The sequence below is a fragment of the Triturus cristatus genome, chromosome 2_1, assembly GCF_964204655.1.
Source record: "Triturus cristatus chromosome 2_1, aTriCri1.1, whole genome shotgun sequence".
Taxonomy (NCBI): domain Eukaryota; kingdom Metazoa; phylum Chordata; class Amphibia; order Caudata; family Salamandridae; genus Triturus; species Triturus cristatus.
The window spans coordinates 71,431,422-71,442,913 of NC_140581.1; the positions used below are offsets into that span (position 1 = coordinate 71,431,422).

The 11,492-nt window shown below is 47.4% G+C and overlaps 1 non-coding gene across 1 annotated transcript; it reads left to right on the forward strand.

The window, feature by feature from the left end:
• Positions 1–9,063: 9,063 nt before the first annotated feature.
• LOC146863761 (U6atac minor spliceosomal RNA) lies at positions 9,064–9,188 on the forward strand. Its single transcript, XR_014977666.1, has one exon. It is a non-coding gene; the product is annotated as a U6atac minor spliceosomal RNA (small nuclear RNA).
• The last annotated feature ends 2,304 nt before the right edge of the window (positions 9,189–11,492 follow it).

Genomic DNA, 11,492 nt, shown 5'->3' on the forward strand with positions numbered 1-11,492 from the left:
TGTGTTATTTGTATCTGCATGATAACATCGGTGAGACTGGCAAAAGTTAAAGGGTTTAAAGGTGTGAAGTAAAGTCACCCCCCCCCACCACCTCCACTCCCGTCCAGGAATAAACAGAGTATCCTTCAAACAAAAAGGAATACACCAACATCACAACAGACTTTTGCAAAGAATGTAGGTGAGAGATGATTCTAAAGTGGGCATATATGATATACATAGAGTTGACACATTTTCAGATACAAATGGGGGCGAGGCAGGTTAGTGAATAGCAATTTATGAACAAATCTGCTGTTAGTCTTTTTAAAAAAAAGAAAAATTCACTCACAACTCTTAACTTTTTTGCTCAGGCAATTTCATTTTATTTTATGTCACCAAACTAAAATTACAGTGGGGTTTAAAATGAACACAGTATAGTGAGTGTTACAGAAAGTATAGTAGTCTTGAGGAGTTTGCAATGCACACTCAGATATTATAGACAAAAATAAGACATCACCTGGGGCACAGTGAATGTGAAGCTGCAATTATTGCATTGAACAACTGAGTATCGAAGTCATAAAGTCAGATCATCAAAAATGTTTAGAGACAAATATTGAACAGCGAAGAGTAAGACTCTTTTAGCTTTAATAATATTTCAGGAATTGTGTATGTTGCTTGGTAATAATTTTGATGTAATATATGCAGGGCCACTGAAATTCTGCAGCAGGGGAGAGCCAAATTATGCAGTAAGGTTAAGTAAATTATGTGGCATAATTCTGCACATTTTGTGATAGCATTACTATATTAATTTGTAATTTTGACACTTTTTAACAATGTCTAAACATTGGTTGCATCTCATTAATACCCAAATACAGAAATAAGCAACAGAAAGGTGACCAGTCACCATTTGCAAAGGTCCTTCCACTGCGTGGCAACATATTGCTGCATTTTTAGTAACTTTTGAACGTTTAAGCTAAAAACAAAGAAAAAAATGTTGTTAACATCTGCAGATTTTGAGGCAGATGATAGTTTATTTGGCAAATGCAGCAAATTTTCATCTATGCGCAAAACACCACAGCCATACAGTTGCATATCTCCAGTGGCCATAGATATATACTTGCATTAACTGCTTGGACCTCGTATTTAAAACAAGGATAGCTATGAGTTTTTGTTAAGTTCCAAGGTTTTTTTTACCGGCCGTTACTTAAAAATATCCGCTGTTTAGTGAACAGACTGTCCAGGTGGCAATCCGATGGGAAATTACAGCATGGAGGGAAACATGGATGAAAGTGGGGCAGAGCCGGGGAACAACCTTTACAACGCAACTTTTACAACGCACTACCATTACAACGAAACTGTTACAACGCAAATGCATTGACAACGCATGCCATTACAACGCAAGTCTTTACATCGACTTGCACTAGATGGCGTGCTAACATTAAAAATAGTGTAGTTTACTATCCAAACACCTTCCCTACTGTTACGTGGACTGGAGTTAGAATAGTAAATTACACTTTTTTAATGTTAGCACGCCATCTAGTACAAGTCGATGTAAAGACTTGCGTTGTAAAGACTTGCGTTGTCACTGCATTTGCGTTGTAAAAATGTCATTGTAACAGCATGCGTTGTAAAAGTATGCGTTGTAACATCATACATCCGGCAGAGCCACTGATCGAAAGATACAGGCTATAGGAGTAAGTGAGGGAGCAGGGAGAAAGGTGAGTGTATGAGGGAAATAATCAGTGAGAAAAAGTAACACTCAGCAACAAAGAGGAAGGGTAGACATGCATGAAAGAAGGTAAGAGACAGGGGAGAGCTGACTGTTGCAGATTCTTCTCAGTTGAACAGGCCCGTATTATAAGTACTGCCATCCAAAGGGCCAGCCAGGGCTATAATAATGTCCTCTGCTGCTACTGCTCGACTTTGTTTTACTTGCTAAGTGTTATACTACAGACAAAGCGGCATAATCTTGCAGTGTGCAAGGAGAGATGACCCCAGCACTGTCAATAAGTGGGCAGGCAGGGCAATTTTCTTCAAGTTCTGCTCCTTGAAGAGGCCATACAATGCGCTGTAAGTGAGACTTGATGTGCAGCATTTTTCACAGTGTGAAGGGTTAACTGTAATCATAGTAATGTTGTGAAACAGACCATGCCCATGCTGTGACAAAAGCCTGGCTTCCAGTTGACAGGTTGCGGTAGGCAAGCATGCCTAGGCATGTGTATTGAGCCTCCTAGGCGAGGCCTTTATTGTTATAGATTGAGCAACATTATGGTACATTAAACAATATGCAAGAGAGGTTTCTGCACAGTTTGCATTCTGAACAATTATTTCAAGGTGCCTTACAATATAAGGATCATGAAAAAGGAGCCACAGTGAAGGAAGGTAATTTCCCAGGGTCAAACAGTTTTGCATTATAGATAGCCAGGTTCTTCGGGTCAGGGCACCACCAAAGCTCCAGACTGGCCTGGATGGCCCATACACAATTGATGATACACAAGTACTGATTTTTGCAGATTACACTCCAGTGGTGCAACAACAGAGGAGAGCATGTCTGGAAGTTAAGAAAAAACTTCCTGAATTACACCTCACGTACATGCTTTCATTCCAAGCGGACCTGAAAGTCTTGTACAATGGGAAATTCGCATCGATACTGATGCATCTGCAGTATGGAAATGGGCTGAACCTCTGACAAACTCGGGAAGCCCTATTTATTGGTCATCCAGAACAGATTGAAATCCAGACCGCAAAGTAGCAGAAAAACACAAAAGGTTGACAGACCATCCGCTCCTCTGCACAAGCCGAGAGGGCTGCTGCAGCAGTGGAGGCGCTCCACGAATCGCTGGGCTTGATTATCACCAGTGGCCTAGGAGACAGCACATTGGTGATTAGTGGCAACACAGATGACCCGGAAACTTTCCTGAATATGGGACTCGTGGCTGAAACACAGTACGTATGCAAAATAATAAGGCCCACTGGCTGCTCTTAGTTAACCTGGACAGGGGTATATTGCCTTTTAGCATTCACTCATGGAAACTTTAGGTGGCAGCGCTGTGAGATGCAACTTTTTGGGGGGCTGTGAGGGATGCAAATGTGGACTATTGTAGGGAAAGTGGAGGTACATTAGGGAGAGGGCTGACTGAATTATAAGTGTTAACGCTAATGATTCGGGTAGTGTGTATCAGCATAGTAATGGGGGCTTGAGTGCTGCTAGAAGTATGCAAGAAGAGACTGCCATGCATACCCCTCTGAGGGATACTGGGGTTGACATTAAGAGCAATGATGGATTACTAGCATGTAGGGAAAGGTACAACATGATCAAACATAGATTGAACACCATTTGCTTTCAAGGAATTCACAGCCAAGCAACTCGGAGAGGGTGATAGATCAGGCTGGTTGTTAGCAAGCTTTCTTACCTCAGAGGTGCTCCAAAGTCCAGTGGCGATGCTGTCAGGATATAACCTGGGGTGTGTACTATGCACAGACCAACATCCATTACATTTTTGTTAATTACTACATCTCCTTGGATGCGCTACCATGTGAGATATAGGGCGCATTTACTGAAGATTTAAGGACATCAGGCTCTTCCCATTTCATCACAAAATCAAAGACGTTCACTGGAGGCACCCGTGGCTGAAACTACTTAAACTATAAAAGTGACAACTAATGGCCAGAACCCAGGGTCGGATAGCCGGCCAAACAAATTTTACTCAACATACAAAAGAATGATGGCTCCTCAGCTCTTGGATGTCTATAACCAGGCTCAAACTTTACTCATGCTTCCGCAAAGGACAGAGATTCTAGTCGTGATTCTGCAATTTGCCTGTGATAGTTTTGATAGGACTTTGAAGCAACCACTCTCTATGATGAATATGCAGTATACAATCCTGGGGAAGGTGCTAGCAAATGGATTGTTGCCTTTGTTCTCTGTCTCATGATCAAAATGGCTTCATTTTGGACTGTTAAACTTGAACTCTAAGAGAGTGGTGTACTCGATGGCAGCCCTCCTAGATGTGTTACCCTCACCAGCAGTGACATCATTGACCTTTTCAAATTAATACAATTACATTTTCTTCATCAAATCTTTATCACCCCAAGGGAGCTCAGAAAGACATGGAGATTAAAGGTTAATCTTTCAGACATGAGGGTCTAAAGTTAGATTTGATCATCATCTGTCTGTCTTTAGGAGTGCTGGAATCTATTAGACTACTGGAAACATGACTCAAACAACAGCAAAAGTAGTGGGTGAAAGAATAGACTGTACTCGGAGGGTGAGCGTGAGGGTCTTGATTCCCAGAGCCAAAAGAAGGAAGACTATTCAGGTGAGCAGATTTGAGCATAGTGGCAGCAACATGTAGCGTAGCTATGTCATGAAGAGCAACAATAGCACTTAACAAAAAAAAAAGTTTGAGGGAGACAAAGAAATGGGTGGAGGCAGAATGTACAACAGTGAGAAACTCAGTTATACACATACATAGAACGGATAGCGGGAAGCAATAATGTTGTAAACTGAAAGGCTTTCGGATTATAGGCCACCCTCAATGACCGGCCCTCCCAACTGCATAAAACACTATACTGGTGTGTGGTTAACAATTAAATATAGACTGTATAAGAGGCAGAAGATAATCAAGGGATGGACACACACTACTCACCGGAAGAGCAGATACACCGTTGAGTTTGATAGACTTACGACCAGTGAGAGACCCTGTTTACTTGGGGTCCAATTCAGTATCCTATGGTATTGCATAGTTGTGATCACCCATTAAAAACAGGTTAAAGCTGACCCCAACACAGTTTTTTATGTATTGTTTACTGAGGTATACATCTTATTGTTTGCACTTATGGAAGTATTGGCCATGTTACATAAAGAGTAAATTTTAAAATAACAATGTATGTGCTTTAAGGTGATATTCATATGCACTGTAATAACATGATTGTTTTAAACTTCATAAAATGTTTATTAAAATACCAATTATTTGGAGCAATGTAGCATTGAAGACACTGCCCTGGAGTGTCTTACCTTTTTTCTATCTGAGAGGGCATACACTGTCCACATCCCCCTATTTTAGTCATGTTCGAGACCTCTCACTTGCAGCATCCCACCGGGCTTTTCTCAGAGCCCTACATTGTTTTCTCTTTATCTTATTAAGTCCGCTTTATTTATACAACCCTTTAGTTTGTCTGTGATGTCCTACAAAGATGATATCGTAGGATCATTTTCCTCGGCAATGATCTTGGGTCCACCCAAGAGAAATTATGATCTTGCTTTTTCGCAGTGCCCTCCTGGATCAAGTCAAATCAAAACTCAATAGTGTCAACACAGAGGGCCTCGTCGTCAGGGAACCTTTACTGAATAGATAAGGGCTTCACTTTGGTGGTGGTGGAACTGGACCCATCGCCCACTCGAGGTTGACTCAGCAAAAAATCCTGGATTAATTTTCAATGACTTTTTCTCATTCTTTCAACAGATCAGGCACATTTTCTACTTGCATTAACAGCATCCTCATGTTATGCAAAACCATCTCTTCTCGCAATCATAGGACTGCTATAAATTCAATTATTTTCTCACAACTAGATAATGGAAGTCTATCTTGGGCTTCCTGCTTTCAAATCATTCAAAACCCTCCAGCATGCCTCATCTGAGGACTGCCCCTTTCTTCACCCTCTCTTCTCACTGTTATACCGTCTATTGCCTTTGAACGCGAAACAATGTGACTTCAAAGTGTTGTTCCTAGATCTTGGCGCTCTCCATAAAAGAGGTTCTCTGCTTCTTCACCGTTGCATCCCTCTTCCTATTCTTTCTAAAGTCCGATGCGTTGCAGCAGTCGGCTGCCTGCATCCCTAACATTCGGCGAGTGCCTATTGGATGCTGCTCCTTTCTGGCATCAAAGCTCTGGAACTCTCTGGCTCCCGAGCTCCAGAGACTCCAGTCCTTCAAAAAAACCAAAAAGAAAGTGCCTTTTCTATGTTAGTGCAGTCTCCACCGCTCCTTCATTTACTGCTCAGCACCAGGCTGCTTGGTTAGGGTAAAAGTGCACTTTACATATCATTTTCAATCATTCATTTCATTCAGTAGAACAATAACTATAGAAGTGTGCTTAAACTGCACTATTTGCCACAATTGTTTTAACCACTCTGGGAGGTGGAACGATGGAGGAACCCAAATATCTTCTAAAAGTATTTTGAACGGCTAATGGGTTGAAGCCAATACAATTGACCTCAGGTGTTTTACAGTGCATCATATGTTACTAATTGTTGGCAAAATTGTAAGTATAAAAATTAATGTCATGTGAGAGTAGGTAAACTCATTAAATGTGCACTAAAATACAACATTTAATATTTGTTCTACTAGAATTCCTTGAAGGAAGGTCCTAAACTTCCTGCAAAACTTGTTAAATACTATTGTGAATACATTAATGTTGGAGCCCAGCGTGCTTTGCATTGAGCTGTGATGTATCGGCAAAAAAACCTATGCATTATACCACAACAATGACAGGATGACCCACCAGCAATATTTAGTCTGACTCTGAATTTGGCTCCGCCACCAGCATGTGAAGTGTTAGCTCCCACCCCCCTCGCCCCTCCCCCGAAATTTGGCTCTAGTTGCGCCCCTGCTTGCCACAAGCCCCGAGCCCTGCTTCACTCCGTGTTCCTGTGACTCCTTGGCAGGCCTGACGAGGTCTTTCCCCTGCTTGCCACAAGCCCCGAGCCCTGCTTCACTTCGTGTCCCTGTGACTCCTTGGCAGGCCTGAGGAGGTCTTTCCCCTGCTTGCCACAAGCCCCGAGCCCTGCTACACTCCGTGTCCCTGTGACTCCTTGGCAGGCCTGACGAGGTCTTTCCCCTGCTTACCACAAGCCCCGAGCCCTGCTTCACTCCGTGTCCCTGTGACTCCTTGGCAGGCCTGAGGAGGTCTTTCCCCTGCTTGCCACAAGCCCCGAGCCCTGCTTCACTCCGTGTCCCTGTGACTCCTTGGCAGGCCTGAGGAGGTCTTTCCCCTGCTTGCCACAAGCCCCGAGCCCTGCTTCACTCCGTGTCCCTGTGACTCCTTGGCAGGCCTGAGGAGGTCTTTCCCCTGCTTGCCACAAGCCCCGAGCCCTGCTTCACTCCGTGTCCCTGTGACTCCTTGGCAGGCCTGACGAGGTCTTTCCCCTGCTTGCCACAAGCCCCGAGCCCTGCTTCACTCCGTGTCCCTGTGACTCCTTGGCAGGCCTGAGGAGGTCTTTCCCCTGCTTGCCACAAGCCCCGAGCCCTGCTTCACTTCGTGTCCCTGTGACTCCTTGGCAGGCCTGAGGAGGTCTTTCCCCTGCTTGCCATAAGCCCCGAGCCCTGCTTCACTCCGTGTCCCTGTGACTCCTTGGCAGGCCTGACGAGGTCTTTCCCCTGCTTGCCACAAGCCCCGTGCCCTGCTTCACTCCGTGTCCCTGTGACTCCTTGGCAGGCCTGAGGAGGTCTTTCCCCTGCTTACCACAAGCCCCGAGCCCTGTTTCACTCCGAGTCCCTGTGACTCCTTGGCAGGCCTGACGAGGTCTTTCCGCTGCACTTTTCCAAACTCCGTGAACTAAACCCAGCCATCGACTCGTTTAAAAGACCCTGCAGGGACAGACATCTGTAAGGCTGCCCGGGGTGGGGGTTGCGCAGCGGCCCGCCCCCTTGAGGGCGGCCGCCTTAGTGCCACAGGAAGGCACAGGGGTGGGAGGTCTTGTCCCTGGGCTTGACCTAGGGAGACCCCAGTCAGGTAGCTGCTCCCGGCGGGGAGGAGCCTTGAGGGGGGGTACATATTCGGTCCCCGCCCCCTCCTCGCCCTCTTGTCCGTTCGTTTTGCCTTAGCTGCTGGTTCCGCGTCGGTCGTGTTCTCTGGGAGAGATAGAGTCACACTTCGATCGATCGCTCGCCTGGTACGATCGTCTGCGGCCCAGAACGTCCGCTTGTCGCGGTGAGTCTGCTTGAGGTGGGCGATATAAAAAATGTGTACTTTGAAAGCCGGCAGTTAGACGTGTCCCGGTCGGCGGCTTCCCTTAGCCTTGGTTATTTGCCCTGGAAGGGGCTCTCATTGGGCCTGAAGGCCCTGGGGACGGGATGTGGTCCGGCGGCAAGACTGCAGACCTTGGGTTCGAGCCTCGTGGTCGCGTCCACAGCCTGTGATCTGGGCAAATCACTTAATCACTTAATGGCCGAGTTTGCGCTATATAATTTTGCAACACCGGGGTGGTAGCGTTACTGGGTTAGCCCGGATCAGGTCTCAGTTATCCCGGTAAGTGTTGGTGATTGATTGGAAGCGAGAGTCTCGGTGGAGCGGCGGGTGATCTTGGTGCCATAGCGTGGCCGGGAGGGCCCGGATCGGTGCTTTGATTAAGGCATTCGTGGCTGCGGGGCTGTAGCTCAAGGTTAGAGCGCATGCGGTGCATGCCTGTGGCCCCAGGTTCGATTCTCCGGTATCTCCGCTTCTGTCACAGTGCTGCCGACCTCGGAGCAGGGGACCAGGGTGCGAGAGTCGGAATTGTCTTTTTGAGAGCACGGGTGTCATTATGCCAGGGGGTGTAGCCCAGTGGTAGAGCGCAGGGATTGCGTGGAGGAGGCCCCGGAAGGGCTGGATTTAGGACGGTGCGACCGTGGTGCCATCTTCTTGTGGGCGCCGGGTTTGGATGTTTATTAGGCTTTTGAAGCACCGGATGCTGCGTTTCTTTCAGATCTCACGTGTGGGTCAAGTTACTCGTGTGATTAATTTCCTCCTGGAGAGATCAGCATTTGGTAGAGTTGAGGCTTAGACTAACGGGAAGTTAGTGCAGAGGGTAGGTGTTCCTGCTGCTAAGAACGTGTGCCAAGTAGATTACAGAGGGCGTTTGATGTAAATAGGTCAGCAGGTTACTGTTTTCAAAGGAGGCACACCTTTTTACTCACAAGTTACAACTTAAGGTACGTTATTCAATAACTGCATGCACACCGCCAAGCATACATTAAGAGAACATTGTTTACTTTGCAAAAAGGGCTAATTTTGGGAGGCGGGAGCTAGCATGGCGCGCGTTTGACCAGAATCGGGCAGCATAGCGCTTTCTTGCACCAGTTGCCTCACATGCTGGCATGTACGGATAGCGTTGGATGAAAGGAGAGAAGGTTAGCACTTCCCTTGACAAGGATGGAAGGGGTGTCCTAGTGGCCTTTACAACACATGCACGGTTAAGGCACCGTTACTTACTTACTGGCGTCTAAACCATGTCAGGCATGATGCGCGTTTTAGTAATACAGTGCAGCAACGCATGATTAAGAAGGGAAGTTAGCGCAATTGGTTTGTCGAGGAGAGGATGTGGACCGTCGGCTACGCTGCGGCGAGGTCGCGTACACGTGAGAAGTCCCTGGGTGTGGAATGCGGGTGGCTTGGATCTGGGGAGTCCAGGTTCGGGCCTCAGCGTGGGCATTGTAGGGAGAGGCGGTGTGGCCTCAGGCACGCGCGCGCTGTCGCAGGCGGGTCTTTGTTTTCCCCGCGCGTGAATGTGGATGTAAGGCGGTGCCATGTGGGGCCCCCCTTTACCGTGGGGCCAAGTTCTCGCTATATATATATATAATGTGCACACCGGAGCAGAGTATCAGCCATGGGAGGTGAGGGGCATTTATCTGATAGTGCTATGTGGGCACGGTGTCATGTATGGCAGAGTATGCACTATGTAGGCTTGCGTCATTTTGGTGTGTCCCCTTGCGGCGGAGCGGGTGCTATGTGTAGCGCGCGGATGCCGATTGGACTTGGGCGGGCTAGCGCGATGTCATAATAACCTCAAGGGAAGAAGGCCAAGAGTGTGGGTGCTCTTTGCCTGGTTAGTTATAGCTCAAGTTCGTGCTGTATAGGCCCCGGATTGGGATATTGCAGTTTTGGGTGTTTCTGGGATCGCTTGATTGGACCCCGGCAGAGCCTCCTTGTTGGGTTTTAGTATGTAGTTACGGGCCCGTGTTCAGCGCTCCAGTGCCTTCGGGTCGAGCCTCGCTTTTGTCTGTATCTCCCGTGCCTGAATGTGCAATGGAAACACGGTGCTCGTGTAAGCGCTCCTTTTCCGGCAGGTAGAGTCGCACTATAATTTTTATCTCCTCAGTAGTGGCGACACGGAGAGGTATGCATGCGCACGGGGGGCACGTGGGCTATGCTGTGGCATCTGCAGGTTACGGGCTTGAATCCATTGTGCGGCCCCCAGCTTTCCATCCGGCAGCCGTGGCTAAAAAGAACAGTACTGCTCAGTGGGCGCATGTTTCGCATGTATGAGGCCCCAGGCTGGCAATGGCACCAGGTTTTGAGCCTCGGGGTCGCGTACGCACAATTGGATTGCGTGCATGTCGCTTACACTCCCGTCCCTGAAGGTGGAGACGCGCTATATTGTGTTTAAGTAGTTTTACACAATGAGAGGTGGTGATTGCTCGGAGATATGCTTTTGTGACATATCACATTCCTTGGGTGACATATATGATTTTGGGAGTTGCAGGCTGGGCCTGGCCTGACTACGTGTTGGTGTTTTTCTGCTGCATTACATCCTGGGGAGAAGTCAATCCCGGTAGGCATGCATCCTCACTCCCTAGTCATTGCCTCAGCTAGTTAGGGAGCCCTGCAGACCAGTTGTTTTTAGTTTTATTCCATACTTGAAGCTGGCGCAGGGCGCACCTGGCTCTGTTGGTGTCTTTCATGGAGAATTGGCGTTTTACTGGTGTGGAGGGACAGCCCAGCTGTCGTATTCGCAGGCAGGCTGACATGAGGGTAGAATAGCTCTCGGTGGGACTTGCAATTGAGCTAGGAGGGGTACTTATTTCACTATATGCAATCATAAGCACTGAGCAGCCAATAGATGGGCTTGGTGTTAGTAGTGCTCCTCGCTTTGTATATATAGAGATGCGAGGATATGTGCGCAGTATGTCAGGTTCCGGGAAATCAGGTTTATCGTGTCATCGCCTTTGCGCTCACATACACAGACATTTGTATGTTTTAAATGTATTTTGTCGTAGTGTTTGGTGACCCTGCCTCACCATGCCTGAACCGAGGCATTTTCCAAATGATATGCCTGCTTGCCGCAATTATGACTCATTGATCTTATGCAACACAGAGGCATGGCCAAGCCAGTACTATTAGCTTTGGTATGTTCAGCGTCACAGGAGTACAGATCGGGCCGCCAAGATGGAGAGCTGGGGAGATGAGTTACCCTGTCGGCTAGGGCGCTGGGCCTTGGACATGGGGAACTGGGTGGGCGTCTCGGCAATGACGCTTAAACATCCTGTGATTCTGGGCAAATCGCTTAATCTCCCTTGTGTGTGGGCACAGCTGGGATCTGCGTAGGTCAACCATAGTGGGGTATGTCGCAGGTCCTCTCCTGCCCAGGTCTCATAGAAGGGCAAGTTACTTGGGCATGCTCCTTGCTGTAGTTCAGCACACGAATCTATGCATGTGTAGGTAAGGGCAGGTTTTATCCAAAGGAGGGCAAATTACATACATCCTCCAGTATTCTTAGATATAGGCAGGCCCAGTTCCACCTCTTCCTGTGGGAGGCTA